Consider the following 16,073-nt stretch of genomic DNA (forward strand, 5'->3'; position numbering starts at 1 on the left):
CTGTTTTGCACAAAATAGTCAACAACTTAAGATGTTTTTGCAATAATCAGAAAATTATTGACCGGTGTCAACACCCCCTTTCTGATAAACTGTTGAAATGTTAATATTCTTGGCAAAATTGTTTTTGCTCTAATTACTGTATCCATCTGCTCTATAAGATTGATTATACTGTGAGAATGTTTGTTCTCTTGTCTCCTGCAATGATGGGCCTCTCCTTGGCTCAGAAATAGTCCTGCCTCATCCTTACACAGAGACAAACATGCAGCAGAAATCAGAATAGAATTTATTCAAGTCCTAGGGAGTTGAATAAAAATTCCTCAAAGGAATACAGTAGGCATCAACTGCCTGTTGGATGGACCAACCCTTGGGAAACTATTGCCCTGCCCCAGATGAAAATACTGTGTTTCACCCAGCATGGATATCAGTGACCAGGAAGGCCACCAAAAACCTGGGAGCCCACAAATGCTGGCACTTCTGCAGCCTTAGTGATTCAGCTGAGGAGAAGTTTGGCTGCTTGGCAGTGCCAGGCCCCCTCTGCAGCAGCTCCTTGGCAATTGGCAGCTGAGCTGTCTGAGGAGCAAAGCTTTTCCTGTCTGATCTTCCATCAGCACCTGCAAAGGCTAATGCTACCTGGATTGGATGGGCTATTTCTGGAGCCAGTGTGTAATATATGTGCTCACTGTGGCACGTGCCAATAAAGACCCAGTAAAAGTAAAGTCAAGTATTAATCATTATTAAATCTGATTAAAACAAAACAAATCACAACAAAACCCCCATATGTTTTCTTTTGGAAAGAAAAAAAACAAACAAATACAAAGCCAGTGGAAAAATGAATGCTTTATTAGAAAAATCTGGTTTCTTACGGCAGGAATGGGAGAAATTAAAAATTGCACTTGATTTTGTACTACTATTTCAAAATACATGCACAAAAAATGTTGTACTAACTCAAAAAGTTTATTTTCTTTGAGCATTCTTGCACAGCACCTGAATATTTTCATTGGAAGATGATGCTTTTCTTATGCACACAAAATAAAATTCAACAAATACATTTATTTTAGAAATAAAATTTGAATTTAAAAAAATATTAAAAGCGTCTATTATTTTCCAGATAGTGAACTGTGTAGTCATGTCTTGAGCGTTCAAAGCCACTGATATTCAGGCTGAGATTTTTTTCCTAGGTTTTTCACTTTAAAATAGATTTAGGGTCTTTGTAAAAATATTCCAAGTTCTTGACTCCACAGGGTGTACTCAATGCATATGATTATCCTTGCAGAAAGAAGCTTAAGGTCTAGAAACTTCCCAAAGGAAGGAGGACATTCTAGATATTGGAGGGATGGCTTTCCCACAGTTTTAAATTCATATGTATGAGTACATGTAACTTTTCTGGAACTGGAACTTCAACACAGCCTAAAGAGCATCTGCATTCATTTGCACCTTTGTGTTAACCCTTCATTTGTGCCAGCAGAGAGTATTAAGCTGTACTCAACTAATCCAGGCTGCTTCCAGTGTCCCAGCTACTGTACTGTGCAAGAATACTTTCAGAAGGGTTTAAGGGAGAAGGAGGAGAAAACTAACAGAAGAATTGCTATTAGATTTATTGGAGATAGTGTGGCAGAATGAGGTTTTTAATTGAAATTCCTCCTCAGAAGAAGATGTTGTATGTCCACTTCCTTATTGTTATACTTAATATATGTTATACTTCCTTAGCTGTTATACTGCTTAGCAATTATTTTTTTTACACCTGAGAAATACTTCAGTGGGAAGAGGGTGGCTGTAGTCCAGCCTTTACAGAACATCTCTCCTGTCTTCTTCTGTGCTTACCTTCTCTTCCTGTTTCTCACAGCAGTTTCCAGCCTTAAGAGCCAGCACAATGTCTTATCATTCCTTCCATTGCTTTAGCAGGAGAAATGCAGGAAGATATCCTGTAGGAGAAATGTAGTAGAAGTTTCTGAAGACTTCTTGCTTCAAATAGGGTCTCTCAGGCTTGACATCAAGCACCCAAGACCTTTACTCTGCCATTACTCCGTCATGTATTTGTGTCTGGTGACCACCATTCGAGGGACTTCCCACCTGGAAAAAACAGGTTTCTCCTATTGCAAAAGCCAGGGAGTAAGAAGATGCTTTTCAAAATTAGCAAAGTTTCAGTTAGGTACCTGGCAGATATAAGTCTGGGGTAGCTGACACTGAAATCAGAAGGGATTTCTAATCAAAATTTGAGATGATAGCTATTTTAAAATTACTAAAAAAAAATTTTTCAAGGTGTATGATTCTAGCAAACACCATGGCAAAAATATCCCAGAACGTTTTGGCACTAAAATCTCTAAATCTCAGAAAGGAGAAGGATTGAAACTTACAATCCTTACCTAGAACAAATACAAATAACTCATAAAAGGACACCAGCAACAGTGAAGACCTCACATTTCATGAGGAGCAACTGGGAAATCCAGAAATTCATAGATAAACGTGGGATTCTCTAAACATTACCCACTATGGTTACTCTTTGTGATGGGACCTGAGCACTTTCTCATCGTTCCCTGCACAAAATACAATGGAGAATTGCAGTGGCTGAATTAAGCTTGATAATTTCCTGTCTGCCTGCAGACTCAGGCTGACATCCTGACGCTGTCCTACACTGGAGAACTATTTTAAAAGCTGACTTTACAGGCATGCTGCATGTAATGCACTCTTATTTTTAAATGAAATCTTTGATTATGGAGAGCAAACCCATGGCTAGGGAAGCAGGCTACAGAACCACAGTCTGTGGGGGACCATGCTTATCACAGCAAAATCGCCTTCTCAGTGTTCAGCATTGCTGCCGTGTCATGTTTCTGTAATAACTGCAGATGAAGAGCTTTTAATTCATTGATAAAAGCAGAAGGCTGGAGTAGCTGGCTAGCTGTAATGAAGCTTATTATTCTGCAGCTAATTTGCTGATTATGTTAGAGTTTTATTTCTGAGCACTTGTACCAGAAGACAGCATTATCAACATAATATCTAAGCACACAAAGTCCTGGGAAGAATGTTAATGAGCTGTCACCTATCTCAGCAAAGGTCCCCATTATTAATAGTGGGAATCCTAAGTATAGATCAGAAACCCTCCCTGAAGAGTGTGCAACCTGTGTGAAATATGATTGCTCATTTGGAACATAACCAGAAAGTAATGGCAAAGTCATGTCTCCTTTAAAAGATTGTGGTTTCTTTAGTGATGGTAAGTGGATAAGGGCTCAGATGAAGCACCCTGGTGTAGCAGCAGGATTCCCACACATCCCAGCAGCCCCAGCTGAAGACTTAACCTGGGAAAAAAAGCTGTTTATAAAGGAGAACTCTGCTGTTCCCTATTTCTACTTTCTTTAACACTTCTTTTTCCTTTTTCTCACTCTCTGGGGGCCAGGAGCCTTTGAAGACTATTGAAATACAGGAACTCATCCTTTCTCTTACTTTTACCACTGAGATCCTCCAAAAGCGTGAAAGAGGATAACAACACACCTATTTTTGAGTCAGGGAATAAAAGCAGTGTCATGATAGATACACAAGTAAAGAACATAGCATCTGGGGACCCACCCATCACCAAGATCCAAGCAGACCTTTAGTCAATCACATAAAATTATGGCATCTTCCCAGGAATTCTGAGACAAGTTTTTGTTATCCTAAAACTCCTTCAAAATCTCACTGGGAAAAGGAATTCTTTCATAACCTCTTGCTTTGCTATGGCTGGTCTCCCACCATTCCCAGACACACAAGTTCAGCTCCTTCTGTGTGTTTAGCAGAACATATCATCATATTAAAACAGCATTGCCTTGGACCATCCCCTTTCAGGGAAAAACATCACCACTGATCTTCCTTGTGCCTTAGGAGTGAGGAAGAGCAAGAAGTGCTTTAGTTATTTGAAAATTTTGTAAATATATCTACTTGTTGTAAGCTGATGAGAAAGTCATATATTGAGTTAGACTTTGGCAGGTTAAGGCTAGACTGAAGCACAGCAGATATTGCTGTAGGATATACTTTGGGTCTGTATGTAACAACACTGTAGTTCAGAGAGGTTATTTATCCTAATCCACAGAAGCCCATAATTGCTTTGCAAGCTCACTGCCTGTTCAAGGGAATTACAGGCCTGAGAGTTTCTTGCCTGTATTGTGTCCTGCCAGAAAAATCGATCTTCTACCTCTAAGGGGAAAAAAAAGTACAAAACAGAAAATGCAAAATATCTCTCATTTTCATTAAAACACAATACTCAGCAGCAGGTAAAATCTCTTTTCTATTCATTTAAATATCACTGTCAAAAAAACTTGCTGTCATTTCCTAGTGGCAGTGTGCTCTGGTTGTTAAAATCATCTTAAAATTGTACTTCATGACTGATTTGTAAAAGCATCAATTGCTGGAAATATTAACAGCAAACTGATACAGCTGACATCAGATAATCATTGTCTGTCCCCACAGAAGGAGCTGTGGCAGGCCAAGGGTGTGTGGTTGATCCCATGGCTATCCCAGAGGAGCTGTGTGCAGGGGTGACATGGCCATGGGGGCTGGATGACAGAGGCACCCACACCTGATCTTGCCCTTCCTTTTGGGCAGCTGGCCTCTGCCATGCTAGGGGCCACCTGGAGCCAGGAGGAAGACTAAAGAGAGCTACCTCATTCGTGAGATTTGAGTAAATCTGACCCTTGTTTTTTTCTAGAAAGGGACATTTGGGGGTCAATTCCACTCTAAACTGTGCTGCCTGTGCTCCAGCACATGCTGATTAGCCATGAAACACCAGGCTGCCAAGAAGAGCAAGCACACTGCATGCCAAGCAGCTTTCCAGGGCAGTTCCTGAGCTGCATGACCCCAATGTCATGCCCAAGTGCAAAGCTCCTGCATCCCAGAGCAGGACAGTGTCCACACACCCACAGAGGGTGCTGGGGGTCTGATGCATGGGATCCACAGCCTTTGCAGAAGGGAAAGAAATGCTTTGCAAAACAGCTGAGGAGATGGACAGTGATGGCAAATTCCCCTTCCTGAGCATATGTCAATGAACCAGCATGACCTCCTGTGCCTATAAGAAATTTTGTCTATTAGAGACCAATCCACGTAGCTACAGCAATCTAGACTCCTTAGGGAAACAGAAGGTTGCCTACTTAGACTTATTAGGATGGGAAATGGCTGAGCAGCTGGATGAGCAGGCAAAAATAAACTACCTGATATTCTTCCAAGTGCTGTACAGACACCATCCCCATTTCTCTTCAGTCCTCTTGGCTTTGCAAAACCAAAGGGATTCAGATGCTTAACATTCAGGACTTAGAAACCCAAATCATCAAAACGCAAACAGAGGGCTTTGAAAATCTGCTTTAGGAAACAGTACCACTGATTTTCCATTAGACTTCCATGGGTGTGGCAAGGGCAAGTGGAATTGGCAAGAGATTTTGAAGATGTTTACATTCACAATGCTTTGGCATGGGGACAGCAATGAAGAATACACGACTCACCTCAAAAACCTGATAAGATCCAGGTAGATCACAAAACCCTTCCTAATAAGATCTAATTCAGGAAGGAGAAGACCTCTACTGCTTACACCACAGCAATCTAGATAGAACACCAGACATCAAACTGCAGCTGACAGAAGAGTCATCATTATACCATGTGCCATTCAACCATGACAAAATTTTAAGGAATTATAGAACCAGCTCACATTACTGTGTAGTTAATTTTTATGTGTTTTTTTTTTCTTTATCAAAACATTTTTTCAACAAACCTCTCTTTGATATTCATGGCTTTGTGTAAAGCTTTATGTCTAGAATAGTTACAAATGTTTTGTAACAAATGAGTATGTATGAATAGTTCAAACAGTCCATTCTTGTAACTGTGCATTACCTTGAACTCTTTTCCCACAAACTCAGTGCAATCAGTGTATTTCTTTTCAATCTTTTCAATGATTCCTTTTTTTTTTTTCTTGAAAGAAAGAAATACACTGTAGCTTACTATGCATCTTTATATTGGTGGGAGGCTGAGAAAAGCTCTATTTAATTCCTATTCTGTCTCTAAAGTCTCTTATCCTGTGTTCCTTGAACATGGAGACCAACATTTTCCAACAGACTGTGCAATGTTAGGCATTTGAATCCATATCTATACACGTAAATAAAGTTAGGCCTGCTTTTCAGAGGACTCTCAGATCCCATCAGTGGGAGTTTTTATGGACAGAAGACTGAATAAGCATTGCAGGATTTAATTAGTACTATTACCCAAAGGAGTGCTTTAAAGATGGCTATATCACAGGACGCTGATACAGTTCAGCACATAACTGTTCTTTTTTTTCCCTGTGTATCAGCTTTCAGTGATGTTTAAGAGAGGAGAATATTGTTCCTTAAAAATTAAGTTCAGCTATGTACTGCTTGCAGTAGTATTTTTTCTATTAACTTGTTAAAGTCAGAAAAAGGGGAGCATAGAAAACTAGAGTCAGAGTAAGAAAACTGTCTCTTCAGAGATATGCTTTACTGCTGACTTAGTAGAAGAACAATCAAGGACAGTTAAAAACACCTTTAGGAGTAGCACATAACATAAACCCACACAGCTTGTGAAAAGGAGTAGCACTCATCACACATATCCTTGAAAAAGGAGGAAGTCCGAAGTCAAAAACCACCATAAAATTTACGACCATCTTCAGCTGGTGCCTCAGGTGGTGTAAATCAGTGCAGCTCTGCTTGTTTGGAGGGAATGACACTGATTTACACTGGCTGTATTGGACTGCTGTGCAAATGTGCTTCTTACATACCTAAAGATAGAAAAAAAAAATGAAATATAAGGAGGGGGGAAGGTTTTTAAACCTACAGTAGAAAACGAGCCAGGAAATCTGTACCTATGTTTGCTATATGAACACAGGTATTTTACTGATTAACAGCCTCATAATAAAAGTAAAGTTTCAATTTAGAAGATATCATACAATGACAATTTTAAAAGTGTGTGTAACAGAATTAAATTGTATGCATCTATATTGCTGTGATGGTTTGGCATATCTGTCTTTACAGAACCAGTGAGTTTAGTTGGACCTTATGAACTCAGCTTACACTCTTGGTTTTGCTACATTCTCAGTTTTTACTGTATTATATATTTACTTGTAGTGAGGCTATGAAGCCTGAGCCTGGATGTCTGTATATGAATAGGTCAGGTATAATATTGCTCATAAACTGAATAAAATAAATATACTGAACAGATCAGCCGTAACAAATACTAGGATGACTTCACCCCAGCTTTATCCAGAATAATATTGCTGCAGTGGGTTTTCTTGTTCTCAGGAAAAAAAAAAAGACAAAAATAAGACGTGAAGAATAGGCATTTTTAAAGAATTTGTGTAAGGGTAAGGAACAAAAAAGGAATGACTATGTGTAATTTTATGCTCAAGAAAAGAAAGCTGAGCTTAAAAAATTACAAAGATGTTACAAAAAGAAATCTTCTAGTGTCCCAAAAGGACATCACTCAAAATCCAAAGGCCTGTCAGGAGAAATGCAAGAAGAACAGCTGAATTAATTTTGCAGTGAATTCAGTCATTTTTGTCCTGACCATAATAAAGAGAGCTATACTTGGGAAACATTCTGCAAAGTGTACAACTTACTTGTTTAGAGAAGAATTTTTTCATGAAAGGCTACTGGGGAAAAAAAAGGTGCAGCAAAAGCCCTTGGAGAGGGCACCTGAGTTCTTTGTGGTGATTCCATTGGATGGGCTCCTGCAGGGGCAGAGGCAGAGCAGGGCAATGAGCCTCTCTGCTGGGGGGAGGCAGGGACAGAGGGTGGGGAAGGTAGGGCTGCCCACAGAGCAGCTGCTTGTCCTACAGCCCAGGGCATCTGTCCAGCACCAAGATCTCTGCAGTGACCTTCAAAGACCAGGTATGGTCTGAGGACCCCCAGAGCTGCTTCTCCATGAGAGAGAGGGCTTGAGCTGGTCTAAAAGCAGTCCTTCTCTACTTCTGCTAGATCTTACACCATGCAGATAGCTGAGCCAGTGGGATAATTTCTCAGTTCCTACAGATTTAGTCATTTAGTCGTATTCATTTCACCCACCTCTCACATTACAGCCCTGCTTTTCAACAGATCTGAATTTGTCTGGATGTACAAGCCCCTCCCTCTGAACTGAGTTCATAATAGAAAAGTAAAGCAAGAAAAATAGCCAACAGAAGAATACACAGAGGTTTATGCTGAAAATCTCAATCAGTTCTACTTACATTTTCAACTTTTTTAAGGTTTGGACTAGGCTGAAGTGCCTCCCGTGTGATAAAGTATGGTGGGCAAGGAGAGCCTGGTTGAGGTAAAAATTTTGAGTAGAAAGTGGTTGAATGGGAGCTAAGATGAAAAAGATCTTCCTGACTCTGGCATAAACACACCATTGGCATGGTGGGGAAAACTGCAAAAGTGGGTAAATGTTGCAGCCATAAGCAGCGACATAAGCACCCACTGCAGTGGGTGTTCACATGTGTTAGAGACAGATGAATGATTTAGTAGATAAATGGCAAAACAGGTGACATGACTTCTGATTCTGACTTATGGAAATTGATACCTCTGCTGAAGTACAACCTGTTCTCCAAATCCTGACATTAAGACGAATAGCAGCCAAAAGGCAACCCCAGCATTTGATATTTGCAGGAGCTCAAATATTGATTGCACTACTTATTAATGAGTTTCATTCATAATAAATACATGGTATGTTTGCACAGAGGAGGTGTTTTCTAGGGGAGGCATTACATGCTGTATTAAACAATGAATAATTTCTTAATCTTAAATGTGAGTAAACAGCAGGATAGTCAGTGTCATGGTTATAGGCAATTTCAGAAAGGTGCAAGTGTAGAAAGTGCTCCAGCACACCTGATGAGCCATCCCTCACTCCAAATGAAGATTTCTTTGATATCAATCACTATGTGAGGTGCTATGTGCTAGAAACCACTGTCCTAAGTTATAACAGATAAAGGGTTGCCTTTTAAGGTACTTAACTCCATGTTGTTTCACTTCTGTGTTTATTATGGCAATTTTCTGTGTTGACATTTTAGAGCTTCTCCTACCTTAATTAAAACTACTTCTACAATATCTGATCTTGGCCAAACCCCCATTTTTTCATTCTCCATGTAGATCTATTTCAAAGAAAGTGTTTCCTTTATAGGCCAAATGACACATTTGAAATCCAGAGAAAATAATGTATCAGAAAACCTACACAGAATGGACTTTTTAGAAATGGATGCTCAACACTGCATTTCATAATGCTGTACTCCCCAAGTTGCTGGTCAAGTTGCCATTTACTGTAATGAAACAGAAGATGAGGTCTTGTATTTAGGAACTCCAGAAACTCCAGAGCTCTCATCATTCACTGCTCTTTTTCCACTACATATTTTTCACTACAGTTCCTAGGTGTTACATTTCTGTGATCAGCTTTTGATATGAGGCAAAATAGGTGAGTATGGATAAGTAGAACATCCAACCAACAGTAAAAATGATCACTGTTTTATACTAAATTTGCAGCTTTTCTTGCAGAAATATTCTCCCAGAATACAGATCATTACAACTGGGCTGCATGAAAAATTTAATGTAAAACTACTGTGGAATGTTTTCTTTCCTTCACAGCTAATACTCACAAGTCTCTGTTTGCACAGGTCTCCAGGAGTTCATTCCAAGACTCCCTGAAGGAAAAGAAAACTCAGTAAACATGGACATACCTACACTGTCCTGCCAGCTCAGTGCTCCAGCTCAGACTCTCCACCAGCCCAGCCTGCTTAAATCCATGGCTGAGACAATCCACCCTTGTACCAGGGAAACCCCAGCCCTGCAGAGAATAGAATATTGGCTTTAGCTGCCACATGAGCCATGGTCATGCAGTGGGACAGGGACAGATATTTTAGACCACACAGAGAAGCAACTCCTGCCTGCAGACAGGCACAGCTGAGTACAGAGCTCAGCAGAGCTGATCCACTCCTGCTGAGGGAGGAAGACATATATAAACATTTGTGTTGAAGGGAAAAAAGAGATAAAACTCTTCCAAGGTTTGATGTGATTCACAGTGCAAATAGCAGATTGGTAAACTCTTTGCAGAATTCCTGTAATAAAGTTTCAGCATTTTGCCATCACTGTAGGCCACCAAATTTCCCATCTAATGCTAGCAAGAATAAGATTGTTCTCAAGAGGAACAGACAGCAACTCTCACACTTGTGCCTGGAGCTCTGTCTAGGTCCCAGAGACACAAGCATTGGACCCCATCTGCAAAGTGGCATCTTAAAAGTTTCATCATTGGCTCCAATGCAGCTCCACTGAGACCCCAAACTCTTATTAGCTTCTTGAAAGTGGTGGCAGTCTCTTGGATAGGAGAAGCATCACTTATTTTTGAGAAACAACATATGGTACTTAGAATCCAGTGGTTGCCAGCTTGTGATGTAATTAGCCATGATCTCTGAACATCTGCACTCATCAGTTAGCCTTTAAGTTGGTGATCTATTGTTGTACATTGGAATTGAGATTACTCTTTCTTTGGGCATGCTTCTTTCAAGAATGCTTAATATCTTCAGTTAAAGTTCTTAGCTTCAAAACCCTGTGAGTACTCTGTAGGCAGAAATCCTATTACAGATTATCACCTCGTCACACTTGAAAAGTTCTCCCGAGACTAGGAAAAGGGGACTGCTTAAAAGGCACTGTAGGACACTGAAGGACCACAATACATGATGGTATTGTCAAAACAGAAATGCCCTCCTCAGAATAACAATGTTTACTAAATCATATTTGTAGCCCGATACTGTCAGACTTACTGTCATGCATATGCATGAGGCAAGTCCAGTGGATTTGTAATTGGAAAACTGGAGTTTAAAGATACTAGTCAGAAGAGCCAAGAAGATGAAAATATTTCAAAATTTTGCTAGAGCTTGTCATTAGAATTAGAATTTTCGCCAGAATTTTTGAAGTCAAAGATGAGCAAGGAAGAACCATTTATGCAATGTTTGTTTTTTCATTTTTGAATAGCAAAAGCAAATTAACCTAGTATTTGTGACCAGTTATAACCTTGGATTACCAGATGGATTGAAAGAGACAGTAAGGCAAGAGAGAGAAACTATTAGTTAAACAAGTAATCTCATTGAAGCCATATGGGCTGTTTAGGCAATTAGGATTACTCATAGAAAAAGGGACTTAAGGAGTCTTTCAGAAAGTCCATTATCTTTGATAGCAAGGTTACACTGGGCAATGTGAACTATCTGGAAGAGAAATGATGATAGAAGAAAAGTGAAAAGAAAGAAAAAAAGTTGAAAAGAAGAGTGAAACCCTGGGAATAACAATTATATCTAAAATAGCAAAATCAAACAATAAATGAATTGATACATAGTTTTCCTAGATGTCTACAAAATACTGTTAATTAGACTTGTGGCAGCAGAAGGAGACAGGAAACAGTTACTGTCATGAATACTGGGCATTCAGCAATAAATCACTCCTTTTTTCTGGCTCTGTATTAGTACTACTCATGTACATAACTGTAGGACTTCTAACACAGGTCAAGGGCAATGTTAATATTTGAGTTGTCAAGCTTAGTGCAAATAATAGTCCAGCTTCTCAGTAAATAGAAGAAGGCTATCATGCCTATATTGAATTTTCTTAATGCAGGTTGAGGAGTTTCTGTCACGCTACATTCCCTGACAGAGTTTCTCTGCAGCTCCTGCAAGGTAACTAACACACACTGAATTTTGTCCTGAAGCTTTATTCCCAGGCTAGGCACACCACTTAAGTGTTCCACAGAAGTTATGCACTGGAGAATGTACCTGGAAGATGAACAGATACATTCAAAAGAGCCCAGACACAGACTGAGCTGGCTGAACTTTCAGCACAGTCAATCCTCTTGGTTTGCCCAACAGTCATTAAGTCTTTCTAGGGAATTCCAAGCAAGATTATCTTCCATCACCACATTACACCACCCCTAACAGGTTTAAAGTCTCATCCTGATTCACAGTGGAAGCTCATTATGAAGCATGAATCCTGCATGCTGTCTAGTATCAAGATTAAATCCTTCCATATGTGAGGGATGAAAAATTCTTCCTTTTTGAGAAGTTTTTCCTGGAGTAAGCAAGTTCCTTCAGGTGAAGAAATAGTTGAGCCATGTAATGAGGCCCTGCAAAGTATCATTCAGCTGAAATCAGGTTAAGATAACCTCAAATGACAAGCAAGAAGAGAATGTTTGTTTTCCCTGATTTGCAGTGGCTTTGCTATACTTGGCTGTGACACAAAGAATTGAGCTCTGATGAGCATTGCAAGAAGAGAAGATGATTGTTTTACCAGCTTGAAGGAGGAGGGAATCTGGGGAACTCATTCTTATTTATATTATTGCAAATATCTTTTGTTTTTTGGCCTGAGGGGGGAAAAAAAAAAAAAAAAAAAAAAAGCCAAAGGACATTTAAAGCCTGGACTTTTTTCTGCAGCATTTTCATTGGCTGACACAAAGCTGGCCAATTTATTGCTCTGACTGACAGCAGCTGATCAAGTGTTCCCACAGCCACTATCACAGTGTGAAACATTGGGTTCAAAATGGTGATGGGTTCATTTGCTGTAATTCTAAATGGGACAGAGCCCAAAACCAGGATCCCAGCTCCCTTGAACTCGAGCTGTTCAAAATTCAGATCCATATCAAAATCTTACTGCTCAGCCCCATCACTACTTAATTTACCAAGGCTGTTTCTGGCACAGCACTTCATTCTGGCTGTCTCCACTATCCCTCACGTGGCAGCCACAGTAAATTATGCAGCTGGGAATGCAATAGCATGCAAAGCAATTGACCTGTGCAAGGATAGTGATGTCTCTCACGTGGCTTTGCTGCAGCCCCAAGCTGGGCAGAGCAGCACTGCCCTCTGCCAAGGGGACCAGGGGTGGGTCCCCTACTCTCCTGCATATGAGTAAATCTGGCCAATTCAGACCATGCTGCCTCCTTCCTATTAGGTAGCAGCAGCACTGGATAACATTAATCAGAAAAGATTTCCCTTAAGCAGGACTGCTTCCCTCTTTTTTCAGAACCCCATTAGTGAGCAATGCTATAACCCATAGGAGAACTTCTCAGGTAGGGACTTAGGTGCCTTTACTGAAGCCTTCACTTTAGTCTGCTTGTATACTTGCTGGAGACTGAATGCAGATTCAATAGGTGATGGGATCAGTATTCCTACCTCTGAAGCCAGCACTGTGGTGAAATGTGGTGAAATGAACCTAAAGCCCAGAGGACGGCTCATTTGGCTGAGACTCAGGACATGCATGGCAAATACAGCAAAAGTAGGTCAGAAATGGGAGCCAAAGGAGCACCTCATGGCTCTTAGTAGGGAGTGTGCAGCAGTAAAGGCCTGTCCCCAAGTGCTGAGCAGCCCCAAACTGTTTCTTTATCCTGGCTTTTATGAGAGAGGACCCTGCTGCAATGACCCAGATGCCACTCTGCTCCATGCACTGCACTCTAAGGTCTTCAGGAGATGAAGCCAGTGCAAGATCTCTCTACCCTGGAGCTAACCTGGTTTTTCTTCCAAGGGTGGCACTGCACAACTTCAGCAACAGCAATCACACACAGCTCCTGGTAGTGTTTCCAGCTGACAAAGCCCTCTGTGGATGGGGACTGCTCTTTCCTCCTCACCACAGCCCTGCAATTAAGTGCTCTCAAGCCACTGTTCCTACATCCTCAAGCACAAAAAGCCTCCCAAAGGAGCAGAGAGGGACAAGATACAAGTCCCTGGCTTAGCTCCAGAGCCTACTAGAGCTGCTGGCTTACAGATCACAGAATGACCTTCCCTCTGCAAAGGGACAACAGGGGCAGCTGTGTTCCCTATGAGACTGGGAGCTTTCCCTTCTGCAGAAAAAGGGAATTCACAGCCTGCCCTTTGGTCCATGCAGAGATTCCCTAGGGACAGACACTGAGTAGCATGGCCTATGGTAATGCTCATAGCTAGTTTACACCTTGCTTACTGTCTGAAGCATCAAGTATTCACCACAAGTGCTGAGCTACATATGGTGCAAGGTATACATTATTCCACTGGCAGCAGTTATATGACACTGTAAGTAAAATAAAGTAACAGGTAGATATATTTTTCTTGTTAATCACAAACCTAATTTTCTATTAAAATGTATGAGATGACAAAATCTCAACAAACTCTTTAAAGCTATTACTAGAGGATAAAGTATTCCACCAAAGTATTAATATTAACATCATTAAAAGAGTTTTATCAAGTGTGCCTTTATCTCCAGATTGCAAACAATAGCAGCCTGAAGGAGAGATATGCCCTTGAGTATTGTGGTATGAAAACCAACAGCAGTTTTAGAGCTACATAAAGTCTTCTTGTGGCTTCAAAATTAGGAGAAAAAATTCTTGGAGCCACAATTATAAGAAGTAATAGGGTAAATGAATTTATTTTTCATCACCTTGGGCTCTGAAAAGAAAACATTTGAGAATTATATTGATAAGAGAAAGAGCTGAGATATTCAAATGCATTTAATGTTGTTTTAATTGATTAAACTAGATCAGGAGCATTTGAAAATGCATAAAGGAGCTGTTTCTGCATAAATATTCAAAATATATCTGGTTCAGAAGACAGGTGATGCTTTGTACATGCAAGTGATACAAGATGTCTATCTTCCATAAATCCAATAATGTCTTAGAGTCCAGAAGATTAAGAGTCTTACATTTTCAGGGTGCATTTTCCCCCCAGTCATTTGTTCGTATCACAGAACTCTTTCTCCCTCCTTATGGAGAGGGAGTTCCAGAACTTTAGAAAAGGGATTTTAGAGAAAGGAAGACAAGAAAAGGTTTTGGTTCTACTGTGACAACCCATGCTAGGTTTGTCCAGGAGTCTGGTGGTGTCAGTGAGTTACAGATCAAAGCCTGTGAAAGCCTGGACAAACCCCCCAGTTGCTATTTGGAAAACTACATCTACTTCCTAGCATCTGATTTCCATTTCACCTCTGAGGAAAAGGGCTCAGTTTTTGAAGGCACTAAACCATCGACCCATGGATATCAAGAGCACCCCATTTGGTATCCCCAGCTCTCAGATCACACAAGTTTAGTAGAGCCTGCAATGTCCACTGCACCTGCCCAGGTCCTGTGCTAGCAGCCCAGAAGCAATTCTTCTTCCTTTTGCTAAGATCAGGGATTCTTATAAATCCCAACATTGAATTACTTCCACAGATTTACCAAATGGTCTTGTGGACATGAAGGGATGGTCTAGGAGAGAGGACAGAGGTAACCAAAAGCCAGTCCACTGGAGGGTCTGTACCAATATCAAAACTCCCAATCTTGACAAGGTCCCTTTAAAATGTTTCTTTGTTTCATGATCATAAACTCAAAATAGTCCCCTTTGCCACATCACTATAACACTGCTCTGAGATGAGAAAAACAGAAGAATATTGTACTGTAGATGTCTGTCTCCCAGCTGCATTGAGTGATGAGGCTCTCTCTTCCCTGTATGTTCATAAGAGGTAATTTCTTCTAGAGTCTCTCCATAAAAAACTCCTTACAGGGAGCCCACCATTAATCTTGAGCACAGTAAGTATTAGCCAACATGGTAAAAAGAACATTAAAAAAAAAATCTTGTCCCTAAGCTGTGGAAGCCTAAATAATGACAGTAATAGCATAATCTCACTCTCACACACAAAGTTGTTAACTAACAAAAATAGAGTTCATGCAAAGCAGAGTACACAAGCAGAGCAGAAAAGCACAACTTTTTTTTTACTAATTCCCAAATAAATAATACCAAATATATTGCCTTTAAGTGCTTCATTTATTTTAAAGAAATACTTCTAAAAGAAGTGTTCCAATGACAGATCATGAAGAGCACTTTATAAAAGATTAATTATATCCTGAAAGTTACAAGTGTCACAGAGTAAGAGGACTGCTGTATAAAACACCAATATACCATCCTACTCAGCCACCCATTTGAACTAGGCCTGATCCTGAATTTCCAGCTGAGAACTGGAATTATTTAGCAATTATTTAGCTGAACATAAATATTTAGAGACAGATTCTGCTAACAAATCTTGCCTCTAGGAGCCAGGCCCATAACAATATTCTTGGCACTAGTCTTCCACATATAAATCACCCCCTAACTTCACACCTTCCTTATTTCATTT

The sequence above is a fragment of the Oenanthe melanoleuca genome, chromosome 2, assembly GCF_029582105.1.
Source record: "Oenanthe melanoleuca isolate GR-GAL-2019-014 chromosome 2, OMel1.0, whole genome shotgun sequence".
NCBI lineage: Eukaryota > Metazoa > Chordata > Aves > Passeriformes > Muscicapidae > Oenanthe > Oenanthe melanoleuca.